At 38.8% G+C, this 20,854-nt stretch overlaps 1 pseudogene; it reads right to left on the bottom strand.

Annotated features, from left to right (window-relative positions):
* On the bottom strand, window positions 1,881-18,469 carry LOC110272077 (annotated as a pseudogene).

Here is a 20,854-nt window from a genome sequence, read left to right as displayed (position 1 = left end):
TCTTATCTTAATTCAATTTCAATTTTTGAATTTCAATTTTTAAAATTCAAAATTCAAATTTAAATTTCAAATTTCAAAATCAAATCTTTTTCAATTCTTCTATCTTATCTTGTTTTCAAATCTTTCTTAATTAGTTACTTGCTTTCTCTTTCTTCTTTTTCATAACTTCCTAACTAATTATTCTCTCTCCTATTTTCAAAAACTTCCTACTTCTTTCTCTTTCTTCTTTTTCGAAATTCATCATTCAATTTTCAAACCTTTTTAGTTAATTAGCTTTTATTTTCGAATTCAATTAATAAATAAAATAAAAACAAAAATATTTTAATTCTAATTTCTCTTTTTACTTCGTAATTTTTGAATCCTTCTTCCCATTTATTCGAATTCTTCATCTCCTTCCTCTATCTTCATTCTTCTTCCTTCTTCACATCTCATAGGGAGTCCTCTGTTCTTGAACATAGAGCTCTCATTCTTCTTCTTTTTTGTTTTCTTTTTCTTGTTTATGAGTAGGAATAGGGATAAAGAACCTTTTTTTTATCTTGATCCTAAACCTGAGAGGACCCTAAGGAAGCGTTCAAATAAGACTAGTTAATCTCAATCCATAAGTCCTAATCAACTTACTAATTGAATTAACAAGAGATTAAAGTCAATGGAAACAATATTAACTAACAACTCTAGATCACCAACATAAGTTGGGTATTAATGACTCAAGATTGCCTAATTTCTCTTTCCAAGCCGAGAATGCTTAAAAAGCTACTCTAACATCCAACCAAGCATTTTGTCAAACACTTGGAAGGTACAAAAGGAAAACATAGTAAATTGCAAGAAATAGTCAATTCTATAACTACCCAATGCACGGAATCAACAATAACAACTAAAGAAAGCAACATTAAACATGAAATACCTCAAATTGAATTAAAGAAAATTGAAATTGACAAGAGTGTTCACAAACATAAAAATGTCATAAAAGAGAAATTAACAAAAGGAACTAAGAGAACAAGGATGTAGAAACAAGAAATTGCAAAGAAAACTAGATGAAAACAAGAATTAAAACCAAAATCTAAGAGAGTTTGACCTAGTTCTACCTTAATTCTAGAGAGAAAAGGGAGCTTCTCTCTCTAGAAAACTACCTAGAGCATGATTCTGAGCTAATCTAATTGCTCCCCCCCCTTTCTCCTTCTTGAATTCTGCATCAAATAGCCTCAGAAATGAGTTGGATTTGGGCTTGGATGGCTCAGAAATTGCCCCCAGCGTATTCACTTTAATGAGGTCACGTGACCATCGTCACGCGTGTGCATGGGTGACGCGTGTGTGTCACTGGCAGATTTCCTCCTCATGCGTACGCATAGATGACGCGTGCGCGTGGCCTTGAATTCTCCAAATACTCATTTCTTCATGAATTCTCTCCACTTTGCATGGTTTTCTCTTCACCTCTTCCATCCAATCCTTTCCTTATAGGTCTGAAACACTCAACAAACAAATCAAGGTATCGAATAGAATTAAAGTAAATTAAATTTATCAATTTTAAAGCCTAAAAAGCATGTTTTTACTCTTAAGCACAAATTAGGAGAAATTCACAAAACCATGCTATTTCATTGAGTAAATGAGATAAGTTGATAAAATTCCCTAAATTAAGCACAAGATAAACCACAAAATTGGGGTTTATCAATATTCTATGGATGAATTTAACTCAACAGTCAAATTCATTGTTATCGATACAGTTTTTTGGCTTAGGACACACTTTTATCTCTCATGGTATATCTTTTCTTTTCATTTATCAAGTCTAAATCCGCCTTATTATTTTATGATGAGGTGATTCTCAGATATTTATCGAATTTTTCATCACAAAATTTCTCAGAATAACTCTTTGGAGAATCAGAGTGTTACAAGCAACAACAATAACAACAACAACAAAGCCTTGTCCCACTAGGCGGAGTCGGCTACATGGATCAAACAACGCCATTGAGCTTTATCTTGTCTACAAAGAGACCATTTACATGTAGATCTCATTTGACCACCTCATAGATGGTCTTTCTTTGCCTTTCACCTCTTGTCCATCTTCCATCTCATCTATCCTCCTGACTGGGTACTCTTTCGGTCTTCTGTTCACATGTCCAAACCAGACGTGATTCTACTATTTTTTCCACAATAGGTGCTACTCCAACTCTTTCTCTTATATCTTCGTTCCTTATTCTATCTAATCGCGTATGACCACTTATCCATCTTAACATCTTCATCTCTACTCCCTTTGGCCATTGAACACTCTGTACTATAAAGCATTGCCAATCTGATAGCAGTGTGATAGAATTTACCTTTATGTTTTAAAGGCACTTTTTTTTGTCACATATGAAACCAAACACACTCTGTGATTTTGACCAACCTGCTTGGATCCTATGATTTACATCCTGTTCAATCTCTTCATTATCCTGTATGATGCACCCAAGATACTTAATATTTTTAACTTTTCGTAGGATATTTTCTCCAATCTTCACCTTTGTATTAGGGTTTTCCCTTTGGCGGCCAAACTTTGATGAGTCCATATTTGACAGTAAATTTTGGCTTAAATTGAATGGATTTCATCACAAACTCACACTTAATGACCAAAATAGCATACTTTTGTGTTTTATCCCTAAATTGAACGTAAATGTGAAAACATGCATTTTTGTGCTTAAAATTGAGCAATTTAATCCCACTTTTATTCAATTCGATGCCGTGATATATTTTGTGAGTGATTTCAAGTAAATTAGGCAAGAATGGGTTGGTAGAAAGTGGAAGGAAGCATGCAAAATGGGAGAACACATGAAGAAAACAAAGGAGAAGCACACACTGAAGTGTGCATACGCACAACCATCTGTGCGTGCGCACAAGTACATAAATTAGAGGTGTGCATATGCACAACCTCCCGTGCGTACGCAAAGGTCCCTGAGCGTGACTTCATTAATAAAGCACGTGGCTCGCAAATTTCGGGCTCTCTTGGCCCAATTTTTGGAGTTGCTGAAGCCTTTTGTGATGCTATATCAAAGAAAAATGGTCATACATCAAAGGGGAGCTCACTTAGACATAGTTTTACATAGATATTAGGAGTAGGAGTACTATAGAGTAGTGATCTTTTATTTCTCGCTTAGGGTTTTAATTAGGTTTTTAATGTAGCATTTTGTAGTTCAATTTTGGTATTAGAATTTGCTATCTCATTGTAAGTACTCTTTAATTTCACTACTCTTACTACATTTTACTCATGGTTCAAGTTATTTTGTTAATATATGCAATTTTGATTTATTGAATCTTTTGTTTATGAATTTGATGTTTTATGATTCCTATATGCTTGCTTGAGTGTTTGCTGTTGATTTTGTGAATAGTTTGGTGATAGTTTTCATTTTCCTTTGCGATTTCTCATGTTTTGCTTTTATGTCCACCAAGTGTTTGTGAAAATGCCACTTGGTAATTTTGAGTAGCTTTTCAGACCTTGGCTTGTGAAATGAGTCCCTAGGATACAAGAGTCATGATGTCCGACATTTAGTGGTAATTCTTGGGTAGTTAGTTGACTCTTGTTTCCATTGACGCTAGCTTTTTACCAAGTTAATTGGTAAGTTAGCTAGGACTTATGGATTAAGGTCAATTATGCTTGCTTGACTTACTCCTCGATGTTAAGGGTTGACGAAGCGAGATTGACTCATCATAGTTAGCATAGTTGTGGTTATGATAATGATAGGATTTCTTAATTCTCATTCCCAAGTCAAGGCTCTTTTATGCATATATAGCATTTTCACCAAGTGTTGATCTTATCTCCTTTTTAACTTACATTAATATCAATTTTGATCTCTTCTTAGTTCTTTTATCTCTTGGTTCCTTTAATCTTTTGTTCTTTGATTTCGAAACCCCTTTTCCTCACAACCAAAAGTGTGTCATTTTAATTGCATTGCTAGGGAGAACGACCCGAGGTTTAATTACTATTGGTTAATTTTAATTTGTATTTAAACTCTGATTGAGAGTTAGTTGTTGGTTTAGACTATACTTGCAACGAAGGGATTCTATTAAGAAATTCTAAACCAACATCAATTCTCATATCAAACTTACATTTCATATATTCCATCTTACTATGGCTTATGCGCAGACAATACACTTATAGAGCTTCTCTCCAGAAATCCAACTTCTTATTTAGGTCTTCCCTTGACTCTCCTAAAAGGACTATATCTTCGGCAAAAAATATGCACCAGGGCACATACTTTTGGATATGCTCTATGAGTACTTCTAAGACTAATGTGAAAAGGTATGGACTTAAGGATGATTCCTGGTATAATCTTATACCAATAGAAAATTTTTTTGTCACACCACCTTAAGTCTTCATACTAGTTGTAGGCCACACCATACATGTCTTTAATTACACGAATATATGTAATCATTACTCTCTTCCTTTCCAAAACCTTCCATAAGACCTCCTTGACACCCTATCGCACGCTTTATCTAAATTAATAAACACCATATGTAGATCCCTTTTATTACTACGATACCTCTCCATCATCCTTCTTAATAGGTATGTAGCTTCAGTGGTGGATCTACCTGACATAAAACTATATTAGTTCTTTGTTACTTATGTCTCTTGTCTTAGCTTCTGTTCTATCACCCTTTCCCATAACTTCATGGTATGACTCATGAGCTTGATCCCTCTATAGTTTCCGCAACTCTATATATCCCCTGATTCTTATAAATAGGTACTAAGGTGCTCTTCTTTCACTCATCTGACATTTTCTTTGACCTTAAAATCTCATTAAAAAGCTTGGTTAACCAACTGATGTCTTTCTCTTTAAGGCACTTCCAAACTTTAATCGAAATATTATAGGATCCTAGTGCCTTGCCATTTTTCATTTGCTTTAGAGCTTCTTTTACCTTAAAGTCTCGAATTCTTCGATAGTAGTCAAAGTTTTGATCTTCTTTCCTTGTGCATAACCGACCAAGTCTCGAAAAAGTCTTCTGTCCTTCATTAAATAAATCGTAGAAGTAGATTTTTCACCTTTCAATGATCTTTTCATCTTGAGCCAAAACCTCTCTGTCTTTATCCTTTATGCACTTAATATGATCCAAGTCTCTCATTCTTCTTTCATGACTTTTTGCGATTCTATATATACCTTTTTCTCTTTCCTTCGTGCCTAAAGACTGTTAGAGACTCTCATATGCTCTTGTTCTTGCGTCACTTACAGCCACTTTTGTCTCTTTCTTAGCTGCCTTATATTTTTCCCAATTATTTGCATTATGGCACAAAGAGCACTCTTTAAAGTACTCCCGTTTTGCCTTTATCTTTTCTTGTACACTTGCATTCCACCACCAGGACTCCTTGTCTCTTGGTCCTATCCCTCTAGATTCACCAAAACTTTCTTTTGCTGTTCTTCTAATAACTTCTGCATCTCCCTTTATATCTCCTCTGTGCTTCCATCTCCTTCCCACTTTGCCTCTTCTCCTATCTGTCTTAGAAAGCTTCTTTGTTCCTCACCTTTCATCCGCCACCACCTCGTCCTTGGGTTCTTCGTATGGTGTCTTTTTCCCAAATTTTTCTCATCGCAAAAATCTATGATGAGCATCCTATGTTGTATTGTTAAACTCTCTCCTCGAATAATTTTACAATTGATGTAAAATTTCTAGTCAACTCTCCTCAACAAGAAGAAGGCAATTTGAGAGCTTGTCATGTCACTCCTATAGGTTATAAGATGTTTGTCTCTCTTTTGAAAACATGTATTTGCAATAAGAATGTCAAAGGTTGAGGAAAACTGCAAAATAGTTTCACCCTCAGTATTGGCCACCCCGAAATCATGGCCTCTGTGAATACTTCCATATCCAGTCACTTCTCTTCCAACATGGCCATTTAAATCTCCTCCTAAGAAAATCTTATCTTCCGAATGTATGTGTTAGACCAAACTCTCTAGGTCCTCCCAAAACCTTATCTTGTGTTGCTCGTCCGAACCTACTTGCACTGCATAAGCGCTAATCACATGAAAAGTACCTCCTTCCACCACAAGTTTGATAGAGATGATCTCATCACCCACCCTCTTGACATCTACTACGTCCTTCTTCCACTGCTTATCCACGATAATACCTACCCCATTCCTATTCTTTACCTTTCCTGTATACCAAAGTTTGAACCCGGAGGTATTCAACTCCCTAGCCTTTGCGCCAACCCATTTTGTTTCTTGTAGATACATGATGTTAATCTTCCTCCTTGTCATTGTATCCACCACCTCCATGGAGTTTTTTATTAGAGTGCCCATGTTCCATGTTCCAAATTTCAACCTTCTGTCACTCCGACCTTTACCTTTACCTTTTTCTTTGTGAACTAGTTTATTTACCCTTGTTTGTTCACAAAAATCCGAGAACCCTTACTCATTTAACACTACACCCGAGCTCTGATGCAGTGACTCTTGCTCATTTGACACTATACGCGAGCCATACAACGCATTGTTTCCAAGCAACGACCTAGCTTTAGCGCAATAACCTCTCTGATCGATGTCATGAAGATTCGACTAAGTTTTTATATTAGTTGTCGAAGATCTAACACAACCTTCCTCCTTTATCCGGGCTTGAGACCGGCTATGCACTACAGGTGTAGCATAGGTAGAGTTTAAATAAGCTGGCCGACTCCCGGACCAAACGGATGCCTATTTTTTTTAAATAAGCTAGTACATTTTTTTGTAGATCTGACTTGAAATCCGACCAACCTCTAAAGAAAGTAACACGATAAACTTAAATTTTTTTGTGGCTAATATTATTTTTTTCAAAGTTGTTCACCCCAAAAATTGGAATTTTTCTTCCAATATTTAAAAAAAAAACAAAAAGGTTAATTGGGCTAGGCTCTGGCCATAAATGGTTTGAGATTGTTAGAAAGTTGAAGCACATAAATAAAGAAATTAAAGTTAATACTAAATTCGGCCTTTGAAATTTGAAGTCAGACTCAATTTGACACTCAAAATTTTAATAGACTTAAATTAGGCCCTAAAATTTGTAATCGTAACTCGCATTAGCCCTTGAACTGATTCTTGTTAACGACGTGTTAATTTGATACATTAACTTGTTATGATTTGGATTCTTCACTTAGGTTCCATGTGATTGAGACTTATTAGAGCTTTTAGAAGCTTGATTACTGCTCCAAAGTTCCAAAATTTTCAAACTGAACTTGTTATTGTTGTCTTCGTGAGGATGTTAGGAGTCCGTCAAATTTATCGGAGGTCTAATAGATCTTAGTCACATGAAACTTAGATGAGGAGCCCAAATTTTGATAAATTTATGTACAAAATCAACATGGCATTCATAGAAATTGGTTCAGAGACTAATGTGAGTTACTATTATAAATTTTGGAGTTCAAATTGAGTCAATTGTAATTTTAAGGATCAATTTGAATTCGACCTCACATTTTCAAGAGCCAAATTGAATATTAATTCAATTTTCAATAATTAAACTACATTAATACAAGAAGTAATCAATACCTATGAATAGGAATATATTCAAGAATATATATAATGACTATATTTACATTTATAATTAAATTTAATAAATAACACTAACAAATATATTAGAGTATGTAGGTCAAATATATATATGAGCTACTAAATATTTTACATGGATGATTAAGATTAAACCAAAACGTCATAAAATATTTTAAAGTGGTCGTTGATAGCACGAATCCCTACACCTTTGTACTGTTGTACCAGCAAGTGCACTAGGTCGTCCAGGTAATACCTGAGTGAGTCAGGGTCAATCCCACGAGGATTATAGGTTTGAAGCAAGCTATGGTTATCTCGCAGGTCTTAGTCAGGTGAAATCAAAAGGTTGTTGGTTGTGAGATCTGAAACTATGAAGTCATGTAACTAATAAAATACTTTGTATATTAGAAGGGAATCAGTAATAGGAATATGGTTAAGGATTGGAGTTGCGTTGTCTTTTTGAATTAACTCTGGTATTACTGTCTTCTTTGCTTGTGAGTAATCTCTTCAATGGCAGGCTGTAAGTGACTGGCGCCTTTATTGAAAGGTCTTCAATACTCCTCCGGATCTGAACCCCAAGGTTAGTGTGGATCCATCTTTGCTTAAGGGTGAAGCGCGTACAGTCCATTCTCCTTAATGATCCCACTCAAAAATGCCACAGATAAGGTCGGATCTTCCGGATCAGAGAATGCTGCATCATTGGGTTCTAGCCTCTACCACAGAGACCCTAATCTCCCTGTAAATTGGCTGAGCTGGTGTCTTAAGAAGTCCCCAACAAAGTCGTGGATTAGCCGTCTGAGAGATGTATAATCAAGCTGGTGGTGCGTGCTTTCCACTAAAGTATTCACACGAACCCAAGTAGACGCGGGTGTTTGTCAGACACGTTCGTCTTAGTATAATGAACAGAGCTGATTGTCACTGATCATTCTATTCACCATGTTAAAGTACAAATATACATCTCAGAATTAATCACATACAGATCGAAGAAGAACAGTAATACTTTTATTAATTCATAGGACTCAGCAGGGCTCCTCCCCTCAACCTAGGAGGTTTAGAAACTCATGTTGAAAAGAAAATACAATGTAAAACTCGAAAAAATGGTAAATGATATGACTCTTTCTTAGAGAGATGTAAAATAAGTCTTAAATACTAAACCGATGACTAGTAAGGGTAAAACAGTCTATCTAGTACTAAAATTCACTTATGGGGCCCATTTGGTGAGTGTTTGGGCTAAGCTTTGATGCGATCCACGTGCTATGAGGCTCTTAGGGCATTGAACGCTGACTAGGGGGTCCTCTCTAGGCATTTGGATGATGGACTCTGCTCTGTGGGCGCTGGACGCCTAGAACGGGACAGGTAGCTGGCGTTGGACGCCAGTTTTGGGCCTTCTAATTCGAAGCAAAGTATGGACTATTATATATGGTTGGAAAGCTCTAGAAGTCTGCTTTCCATAGCCATTGAGAAAGCTCCACTTGATCTTTTGTATCTCCAGAAAAGCTCTTCAAAATCCAAGGAGGTTAGATCCGGACAGCATATGCAGTGCTTTCTCTGTCTCTGAATCAGACTTTCGTTCCAGCTCCTCAATTTCAGCCAGAAATTAGCTGAAATTGCGCAAAAACACAAAATCTCATAGTAGAATCCAAAAATGTGAATTTAACACTAAAACCTATAAAAACTTAATAAAAAATAAACAAAACATACTAAAAACTATATGAATACTATGCCAAAAAGCGTATAAAATATCCGCTCATCACAACACCAAACTTAAACTATTGCTTGTCCCCAAAAAACTAAAAACACAGTAGGATAAAAAGAAAATTAAGATACAATAAATTTCAAAGTTTTCAAAGAAGCTCAGTTACAATCAGATGAGCGGGACTTAGTAGCTTTTTGCTTCTGAATAGTTTTGGCATCTCACTATCCATTAAAACTTAGAATGGTTGGCATCTTTAGGAAATTAGAATCCAGATGATATTATTGACTCTCCTAGTTCAGTTATTTTTTATTTTTGAACACAGCTTTCAGAGTCTTGGCCGTGACCCTAAGCACCTTGTTTTCTAGCATTACCACCATATACAATAATGCCACAAACACTTTAACTGGGTGAACCTTTTTAGATTGTGAGTCAGCTTTGCTAGAGTCCAGCAGATAGAGGTGTCCAGAGTTTTTAAGCACACTCTTTTTGCTTTGGACCACGACTTTAACCGCTCAATCTCAAGCTTTTCACTTGACATCTTCACACCACAAGCACATGGTTAGGGACAGCTTGGTTGAGTCGCTTAGGCCAGGATGAGGATCTCCTTGCATTAGAGGCAAGTTGAACGCCAATCTCACACTTTCCGGGCTAAAATCTAAGATTTTCCCTCAGAAAATGGTGATCCAATTCCTTGGATTTGGGTTCACACTAGTGTCATGGTTTTTAGTAACCCATGCATTAGCATAGAACTTTTCCACCATTAGAATCCTAACATCCTGAATGGGATTGGTTAGGACTTCCTAACCTCTTCTCCGTATCTCTCTTCGGATTTTCGGATACTCATTTTTCTTGAGCATGAAAGGGACCTCCGGGATCACTTTCTTCTCTGCCACTACTTCATAGAAGTGGTCTTGATGATCTTTGGTGATGAATCTCTCCCTCTCCCAAGATTCAGAGGAGGCTACTGCCTTTCCTTTCTTCTTTCTAGAGGGTTCTACAACCTTGGGTGCCATGAATAGTAATGGAAAGAAAAAAAAGCTATGCTTTTCCAACACCAAACTTAAAACTTTGCCCATCCTCGAGCAAAAATAAAGAAAAGAGAAGAATGGAGTAGAAGAAGAAGAAAATAGGAGGATATAGAGGGAGAGAGGGGGGCTCGGCCTTGTAGGGTGTATAAGGGTAAGAGAGGTGTGTGTATGAAGGGTTATGAAGAGGGGTATTTATAGGAGTGGGGAAGAGTAGGGTTCGGCCATAGGGTGGTTGTTGGGTGGTGTTCATACCATGGGTTGAGCTGTCCGACCCGGGATGTTGAGCGATAAGGCAACCGACCTCTTCAGGTCAGACTATCCGACCTCTTCTCAAAGAGCTCGGCCAAATCACCAGAAAAGCCCAATAAGGGCCCGAACAGAGGAACACGACCCAATTCCAAAGGCAGCCCAAGCCTATAAAGATAAGGGCGGTTCCCTTGAAGATAAGATGACCTCACCCAAAAGATAGGATAAGATAAGATAACTATCTTATCTCCAGAAAGGTCACTCCTTATCATTATAAATACACTGGAGCACCCAGGTATAACTCATACTCTGATTCTACTAAAAATACCTGCTTAATACCCTTGCTAACTTAAGCATCGGAGTCCCTTGCAGGTACCACCACCCTCCGATGACAAAGGATCAGCAGCATTGTCAGTCCAACAAGCCGGGCGCAACAGCTCCGGCTACTATCCATTAGCCAGACATGTTATCTCTGACCAGCAAAGAAGATCTCGTCCGTGATCAACCTACAGTTTCAGGTAACCCTCAGAACATTGGCGCCGTTGCTGGGGAACCTGGAAGTCATCCCATCATCATGACGGACAACCTTGACAACGACCACGACTCTGATCTAGAAGACAGGACGCCGCACAAAAATGCAGATACTACACCAAAAGATACTCCTCAACCCAACAAAGACAAGAATTAGCCAAATACGGAAGCTATGGAGGCATTTCAAGACCGCCTAAAACAACTCGAAAAGGAGGTGGAGCATCAACAAGAAGCTGAGAGAGATCTAAGAAGGGAAGTTAGGCGACGCCGTGAGTTAGAAGACAAGCTCCTAAAACTCGAAGTAGATCTCAAGGCCAAAACTACTCGATCTGGTCACGAAGATAGCTCCCGAAAGGACCAAGACCCATTCACCAAAGAAATCATGAGGACTAAAATCCCAAAAGACTTCAAACTTCCCGACATGACTTTATACGACGGCACAGCAGATCCCAGCCATCATCTCAATAATTTCAGAAGTAGAATATACCTTACTGACGCCTCCGATGCAGTCCGCTGCAAAGCCTTCCCGACTACTTTAACAAAGACAGCAATTAAATGGTTCGACAATCTGCCCCCTAGGTCTATCTCAAGCTTCGACGACTTATCCAAGATGTTTCTGGCCAGATTCTCCATCCAAAAAGACAAAATTAAGCACACCCCAAGTCTATTAGGAATCAAGCAATGAGATCGGGAAAGTCTCCGCAGCTACATGGAAGGATTCAACAATGCATGCCTTGACATACAAAGTCTTCCAACAGAAGCGGCCATCATGGGACTCATCAATGGCCTAAGAGAAGGACCTTTCAGCCACTCAATATAAAAAAAACATCCCACATCTCTGAACGAAGTGCAAGAATGAGCAGAGAAGTAAATCAACATGGAGGAAAACTCTCGACCAGGAGAGACCTCAAAATCCGGATCCTCCTACTCCTCCCGAGATAAGGATAAAGAGTCCAAGAAAAAAGAAGATCAGCATGGAGAAAAGATCAAGAAATACCACAATTACACCCCTCTTCGGGTATCTCTTGTAGATGTCTACCGAGAAGTATGCCATACTGAAAAGATACCCCCAGCTCGACCACTCAAAAGCAAAAAAAGAGGAGGAAATCGGGCTGAATATTGTGAATACCATCAAATCTATGGGCATTCTGCCAATGAATGTTTTGACTTAAAAAATGTCATAGAAAAACTTGTAAGAGAGGGAAAGTTAGATCGGTACTTAGCCAACCGAGCAGACGAACCCAGAAAAAGAAGAAGGGACGAAGATGTCGGACGGACTAAACGACCACCTCGTACACCAGAGAGACACGTCCACATGATACACGGAGGATTTGCGGGAGGATGGATCTCCAAATCATCTCACAAAAGACATCTTAAAGATGTATATCATGTCGAGGGAAGAGAGGAAGCACCCGACATCCCCACAATCACTTTTACTAAAGAGGACGCAGCCGGCATCATCTCGGGACACGAAGATCGCATGGTCATCACTATCATATTGGCCAACGCAAATCTCCACCACACATTGGTAGACCAAGGAAGCTCGGCCGACATCTTGTTCAAAACTGCTTTCGACAAACTCGGCATGGAAGAAAAAGAACTCAGAGCATATCCAAACAGCCTGTTCGGGTTGGGAGACACTCCAATCCAACCACTTGGGTACATCTCACTACACACAACCTTTGGAAAAGGAAACCAGTCAAGGACACTCAATATAGACTACATCGTGGTCGATGTGAGTTCAGCCTACAATGCCCTAATAGGCCGGACAACGTTAAATCAACTAGGCGCAGTAGTCTCGACTCCACACCTGTGCATGAAGTTCCCAACCACAGAAGGAATAGCTACAATAAAAGCTTACCAGAAGATGGCGCACCGCTGTTATAACGAAAGTCTAAACCTCAAAGGCAGAGAAGAAGAATTCCACACCATCGAACTTGGTGGAGTTCGAGGGTGGGAAGAACTCCGTCCACAACCCGAAGGCGAAGTAGAAAAAGTCCAAATCGGAGATGTCCCAGACAAAACAACCAATATTGGCACAATCCTAAAAGGAGACATAAAAGAGTCGCTCATACATTTTTAAGAGACAATGTCGACCTCTTTGTATGGAAAGCTGCATACATGCCGGGCATAGACCCAAAGTTAATGTGCCACAAGCTGGCAGTTTACCCAGGATCTCAGCCAGTACAACAGAGACGCAGAAAGCTCGTACCAGAACGATCCCAAGCTGTGGAAGAGCAAGTACAAGCTTTACTGGAGGTAGGATTCATAAGAGAAGTCAAGTACCCACTATGGCTAGCTAACGTCGTCTTGGTGAAAAAATCAAACAGGAAGTGGAGGATGTGCACCGACTACACTGATCTCAACAAAGCCTGCCCAAAGGATCCGTATCCACTACCAAGTATCGACGCTCTGGTGGATGCCTCTTCCAGATATAAATACCTCTCGTTTATGGACACTTATTTGGGATATAATCAAATCCCGATGTACCCACCCGATCAAGAAAAAACTTCATTCTTAACCCCAAAAGCAAACTACTGCTACATCGTCATGCCTTTCGGACTCAAAAACGCGGGAGCTACTTATCAGAGATTAATGAACAAGGTCTTTGCATACCAAATCGGGAAAATCATGGAAGTCTATGTGGACGACATGTTGATAAAGATGCAAGGTGAAGAGACGTTACTGTCCGACCTCACCCAAGTATTTGACACTATAAGAAGACATGAGATGCGGCTTAACTCAGCAAAATGCACCTTCGCAGTAGAAGCTGGCAAATTCTTGGGTTTTATGCTCACACAAAGAGGAATCGAGGCAAATCCGTTTAAATGTCGGGCCATACTCGACATGAAGAGCCCGACTTGCATCAAAGACGTATAACAACTCAATGGAAGATTGGCAGCCTTATCAAGATTTTTAGCTGGATCTCTAATGGACAACGGAGTGCGAGCAGGCCTTCCAAGATTTAGAAAGGTTCCTGGGACAACCACCTATCCTAACTCGGCCACGGGAAGGAGAACCACTTATATTGTACCTCGCAGTAGGAAGTCAGGCAGTAGCCTCAGCACTGGTCCGAGAAGACGATAGTGGACAACAACCTATATACTTCATCAGCAAGGCACTACAAGGATCCGAACTGAACTACCAAAAAATAGAAAAATTCTCCTATGCTCTCATATTAACATCTCGACGACTTCGTCCATACTTCCAATACCACATTATCAAGGTTCGGACCAACCAGCCCATAAAAGGCATTCTGCAGAAAAAATATTTAGCAGGAAGAATCTTACAATGGATAGTCGAGTTGTCCGAATTCGACCTTCACTATAAAGCTCGGACAGCCATCAAATTGCAATATTTGGCCGATTTTATCGCAGAATTTACAGACACCCCAAAAATCCCTACAGAATAGAATCTCTATGTAGACGGTTCCTCAAACAAAACTGGAAGTGGCACAGGTGTGATAATTGAAAGCGACCAGGGAACCCAAATCGAACTTTTCCTCAAATTCAGGTTTCCTGCCTCAAACAACTAAGCTGAGTATGAGGCGCTACTAGCTGGTTTGAAGCTAGCTAAGGAGGTTGGAGCTCAAAAGCTTATCATCTTCAGCGATTCACAGGTGGTCCCTTCACAAATAGCAGGGAGTTACCAAGCCAAGGATCCCACCTTGAAAAAGTACTTGGACAAAACCAAGGAACAGCTCGGACAACTCGGGGAATATGAGGTCCGCCACATACCCCGAGAACAGAATGCTCGAGCTGATGCACTCTCAAAATTAGCCAGCACCAAACCAGGGGGCAACAATAGAAGCCTCATCCAAGAGATGCTACAGAACCCGTCAATCTCGGAAGAAGAAAAGATCCTAGCCATAACAGGTCTGGATCAAGGATGGATGACTCCCATAATTAATTACCTCAAAACAGAAACACTCCCTACAGATAAGAAGGAGGCAAAGAGGTTAAATCGGGAGGCACAATACTACACCATCATAAATAATACTCTATACAAGAGAGGGATTTCAACACCACTATTAAAATGCGTGCCGACTTCCAATACAAAAGAAGTTTTAGAAGAAGTACACAGTGGCATCTATGGCAACCACCTCGGAGCATAGGCACTCACCAAGAAAGTACTCTGAGCCGGATTTTATTGGCCGACCTTACAAAAAGAAGCAACAGAATTCGTAAAGACATGTTCACCATGTCAGAAACATGGCAACTTTCACATCGCCCCGCCAGAGGAGCTCATTAGCGTAACCTCACCCTGGCCATTCGCAAAACAGGGACTCAATCTTCTCGGACCCTTCCCTCAAGGATCAGGACAAGTCAAATTCCTCATAGTGGGGTAGACTATTTCACAAAATGGATCGAGGCAGAACTCCTAGCTAATGCCACGGCTCAAAGAAGTCGAAAATTCCTATATAGAAACATTGTCACAAGGTTTGGGGTTCCATACTCTATAACCACAGACAATGGCACTCAATTTACAGATGCAGGCTTCAGAAAGTTGGTGGCTGATCTAAACATAAAACACCAATTCACATCCGTAGAACACCCCCAGGCCAATGGACAAGCAGAAGCTGCTAACAAAGTCATATTAGCCGGGCTAAAACGGAGATTACAGGATGCAAAGGGAGCCTGGGCCGAAGAGCTCCCACAAGTCCTACAGGCATATCGGACAATGCCACACTCCACCATAAAGGAATCACCCTTCCAATTAGCTTACGGAATGGAGGCAATAATCCCAGTGGAGGTCGAAGTAGGGTCACCCAGAGTGATCCACTACAATGAAGAGGCCAATTCCCAACTTCAAAGGGAAGAACTCGACCTACTTCCAGAAATCCGAGAAAGAGCTCGGATCAGGGAAGAAGCATTAAAACGACGGATGGCTTTAAGATACAATCAAAAAGTAGTGCCACGAGGTTTTGCCGAGAACGACCTCATCCTAATCCGAAATGATATCGAAATAACTCGATCTGGAGAAGGAAAGTTGGCAGCAAACTGGAAAGATCCTATCGAGTCATAGAAGTACTTGGAAAGGGCTACTACAAGCTGTCCGAACTCGAAGGGCGAGAGCTTCCCAGGTGATGGCACGCTTGCAACCTACGAAGGTATTATAGTTAGAGGTAATAAGGATCTTAGGATAAGGTGCACTCTTTTTCCTGAAAAGGTTTTTTAATGAGGCGCCAAGCCAAGATTCGTAAAATACCTAACTTAAAGGAGTAAAACTCCCACATGTATATATTTGCATATTTTCTATTTTGAATAAAGTTTTTCAGATTTCCCATAAATCCTTTATCAAGACGCATTAATCTGAAACGCAAAAATTCATCGCCTAATTATAAAGCTACAGATCGGTAGAAAGTGAAAATCAAATTCACTGCACGATCACGGTAAAGACCAACAAAGATGAAAACCAAATTCATCAAAAGGTCGACCAACGGGGATCAAATCCAATTTCTATGAAATCGGCAAAGATGAAAAGGCGACCAAAACAGAATAATGCAAGAAGTTATCAAAGGTGATCCATAGAAAGGACCTGACGAGGTCATAATAAAATGGGTTGCTAAAAATAACTTAAAGACTGGCCGACGTAAAAGAAGACGGACCAGTCGACCACAATAACCAAAGTTATAAAAAAGTAAATCCCTGGAAAGAGGCCTGGCCAGCCCTAAAAAGGAGGATTACTAGAAATAACTTAGAAGGGACCGACATAAAGAAGTCGGCCCAAAACCAAAAAGTTATAAAAAGTAATCCCTAAAAGAGACCTGACAGAGGTCCAAAAAAGAGGATTACTAGAAATAACTTAGAAGGGACCGACATGAAGAAGTTGGCCCAAAACCAAAAAGTTATAAAAAGTAATCCCTAAAAAAGATCTGACAGAGGTCCAAAAAAGAGGATTGATAGAAATAACTTAGAAGGAACCAACGTGAAGAAGTCGGCCCGAAACCAAAAAGTTATAAAAAGTAATCCCTAAAAGAGACCTGACAGAGGTCCAAAAAAGAGGATTACTAGAAATAACTTAGAAGGGACCGACATGAAGAAGTCGGCCCAAAACCAAAAAGTTATGAAAAGTAATCCCTAAAAGAGACCTGACAGAGGTCCAAAAAAGATGATTACTAGAAATAACATAGAAGGGACCAACGTGAAGAAGACGGCCCGAAACCAAAAAGTTATAAAAAGTAATCCCTAAAAGAGACCTGACAGAGGTCCAAAAAAGAGGATTACTAGAAATAACTTAGAAGGGACCAACGTGAAGAAGTTGGCCCGAAACCAAAAAGTTATAAAAGTATTCCATAAAGAAGAGACTGAACAAAAGTCCAAATAAATGGATTACTAGAAATAACTTAGAAAGGACCGACATAATGAAGTTGGCTTCCAACCAATTACCAGAAAGTAATCCATCAAAAAGAGAACTAACAAAAGGTCCAAACAAAATGGATTACTAGAAATAACTTCAGGCCGAAATGAAGAAGTCGGCCAACAGAAGGCATGCAAGTTGGACCCATAAATCCACGATCTCAAAAGATTCAAGCTACAAGTATGAAAGTACGAAGGCAATCAAAAGAGGTCGGACAACAAGGTTCCAACACTCACAAAAACCTAGAACGTGTCAGATAGGCGCAGACAAGCATATTACGAAAGAAACAAGTTATAATAATAACAAGACTCAAGAGGCCACCTAAAGTCGACACCAAGAGCCTGAAAAGCTACTTTGTTTTTCCAAAAACAGAGTTGCTAACAGAAAAGCAACTAAAAGATATCCACAGTCAGAAGCCACAAAATTACAGAATAAAAGAGTTCAAAGCCCACAAGTCAGGCTATATACAAAATATCCAGAATAATCATAGAGGATCCAAAGTGTTCCCAGTTGCAGCATCCCGGGGTGAAGAAGGACGAGTTTGAAGAGGCACCACATCTACCGTCCCATCATCCCGATTCAGGATCTGACAATCAGGATCCGACTCGGGATGACCAACTGCAGGAGTTGAAAAAGTTGGCGCAACAGAGACTTTGGCGGCAGGCACAGAAGGAGGCTCGACATCATCATCATCATCAGGATCATCAGGGACAATTTTACCATCCTTCACAATGTTGTCCAAGCTGAAAAGAGTAAGCTCAAGCTCGGGTGCAAGAACTCGAACCTGCTCCTTTCTCATAAGCAGCATTAACACTGCCTACAAGATGACCTTGAAGTTCGGCATAATCAGCTCGAACAGACTCTAAACTCTCCCTGAGATCCATCATCTCCCTATATGTGGTGACATAGCTCTCCTTATGCTTCAACGCTGTGTCCTCAGCCAACTTTGCAGAGGCCGCCGAAGCAACAACTCTAGTCTTTTTACCCTCCAACTCTTTTTCCAGCTTAGCCACCTTCACTTCGAGCTCCTTTTTTAACCCCTTGATCCTGTCATATTCTGACTTGGCCTCCTCCATAAAAGCCTTTGTCGCGTGAACTGGAACATCCTGGGCAGTCCGAAATAACGCTGCCTCCATGTGTGCCATTTTTATACTGCTCCGGGTAATGAAGTCCAAATGACGAAGAATGGATACATCGTCAGTAGGAACAACACTGATAAACTAATATTTTATGGTTTATCTTATGCTCAATTGAGTGGTTTTTATCAACTCTTTACCCACTTATTCATACTATTTGCATGAGTTTACGTTTTCCTTCCTGATTTTGTTCTATGATTGAAAACTTGCTTTCTAGAGTCTTTAATTTATGTATTTTAATCATCTCTTATTATCATTCGATGCCTTGATATGTGTGTTAAGTGTTTTTAGAGATTACAGGGCAGGAATGGCTTAGAGGATGGAAAGGAAGCCTGCAAAAGTGGAAGGAATACAAGAAACTGAAGGAATTGCCAAAGCTGTCAGCCTGACCCTCTCGCACTAAAGCGGTCATAACTTGAGCTACAGAGGTCCAAATGACATGGTCCTAGTTGCGTTGGAAAGCTAACATCCGGGGCTTCGCAACAATATATAATTTGCCATAGTTTCCCCGAAGCCAAGTGATGCGAACGCGTGGATCACGCGGACGCATGACTTGGCAGAAACGCAATCCACGCAAACGCGTGGACGACGCTTCCGCGTCACTTTCCCGTGACCTGTACGTACCAGAATACGCTGGGAGTGATTTCTGGGCTGTTTTTGACCCAGTGGGGGAATGCATCCAACACTTCATATAACATACATTCATAATTAATAATTTTAGGATTAGATGTAGTTTTTAGAGAGAAAGAGGTTCTCTCCTCTCTCTTAGGATTTAGGATTTTAGGATTTCTATTTGTTTAGTTCATTTCATCTTTAGTCACAGGTTCAATATTCCTTTTACTTTATATTTCTCTTCTACTTTCAGATACTTTAATGCTTTTATTTGTTAATTACTTATGTTGCCAAATTGGCTTATGAACCATTCATGTTAGGATTTCCTTTATTTAATATAAACTGAGGTATTTCAGATTTATGATTCTTATTTAGCTTTTTATATTCTTGGCTTTAATTGATTAATTGGAGACTCTTGAGTTATCAAACTCATCGTGATTGATAATTGTTATTTTTGCTAATTGAATTGAATTCCAATAACTCTAGTCCTTTCTTAGGAATTGGCTAGGACCTGAAGATCAAACTAATTAGTCCACTTGACTTTCCTTTGCTTTAGTAAAGGTTAACTAAGTGGGATTAAAACTCAATTATCATCACCATCGATAAGGATAACTAGGATAGGACTTCCAAATTCTCATACCTTGCCTAGAGTTTTCTTAGTTATTGATTCACTAATTCCTGCAATTTATTTCTCTTGTTCAAACCTTTTCAAAACCCAAAAAAATATTGTTTTCCATAACCAATAATAAATCATACTTCTCTGCAATTCCTTGAGAAGACGACCCAAGGTTTAAATTCTTCGGTTATAAATTTTATTGGGTTTTGTTACTTGTGACAACCAAACTTTTGTAAGAAAGGAATTCTTGTCGGTCTAAAAGCTATACTAACAACGGGAATTTATTTGTGAAAATTCTAGATCACGCGAGAATCCAGTTCGTCAAAATGGCGCCGTTGCCGGGAAATTGCAAACGTGTGCCTTATTATTAGTTATTGTAAATATTTTCTTTTTACTTGTTTATTTGTTTTTATTTTTGTTTTTATTTTTACTTTTTCATAAATTAAGAGGTTATTGGTTTTTATTTAGTATTAAAAATTTTTCAAAAATTTGTTCTTCGTGTTCATCTTGACCTTCAAGTTGTTCTTAGTTGTTCTCTTCGTTTTGATCTAAAAATTTTATATTTGGTGTCATTTTATTGTTTTTCTCTTTCCTCATTTAATTCAAAAATATATTTTCTCTTTATTTTAATTGAATTTTCGAAATTTGCATAAAAAAAATTTTCAGATTTCTATTTTAAAATTTTTATCTTATCTTATCTTAGTTTTAAATTTCAAAATTCAAATCTTTTTCAAAAATCATATCTTTTTCAAAACCTTATCTTATTTCAAATTTCAATATTTAAAATTCAAATTTCAAATTTCAAAATTTCAAAATTCAAAATTCAAAATTTAAAAATTCAAAATTTAAAATTTAATTTTCAAATTCAAAATTTTAATTTCAATAACCTTTTAATTTAAATTTGTTTTTATTTTCGTTTTTAATTTTTATTTGCTATTATGAGTTCTCACCCCCATCGCTTTAAGTTTGGTTCCAATGTTGTTGTAAGGATGGAAACTATAATGAAAATAGGCATCAAGGTTGGAAGAATCAAAGATGGGAGGAGCCACAAGGATTTGATCAACCCTCTTGGCAACAACCCCCTCCAATGCACTATAACCAATAACCATTCTATGATGCATACCAAAATGATGACTATGGTGGACCTCCTTGTAGTTACCAACAAG

This window comes from Arachis ipaensis, chromosome B05 (assembly GCF_000816755.2).
Source record: "Arachis ipaensis cultivar K30076 chromosome B05, Araip1.1, whole genome shotgun sequence".
NCBI lineage: Eukaryota > Viridiplantae > Streptophyta > Magnoliopsida > Fabales > Fabaceae > Arachis > Arachis ipaensis.
This window is presented reverse-complemented; position numbering and strand designations above follow the sequence as displayed.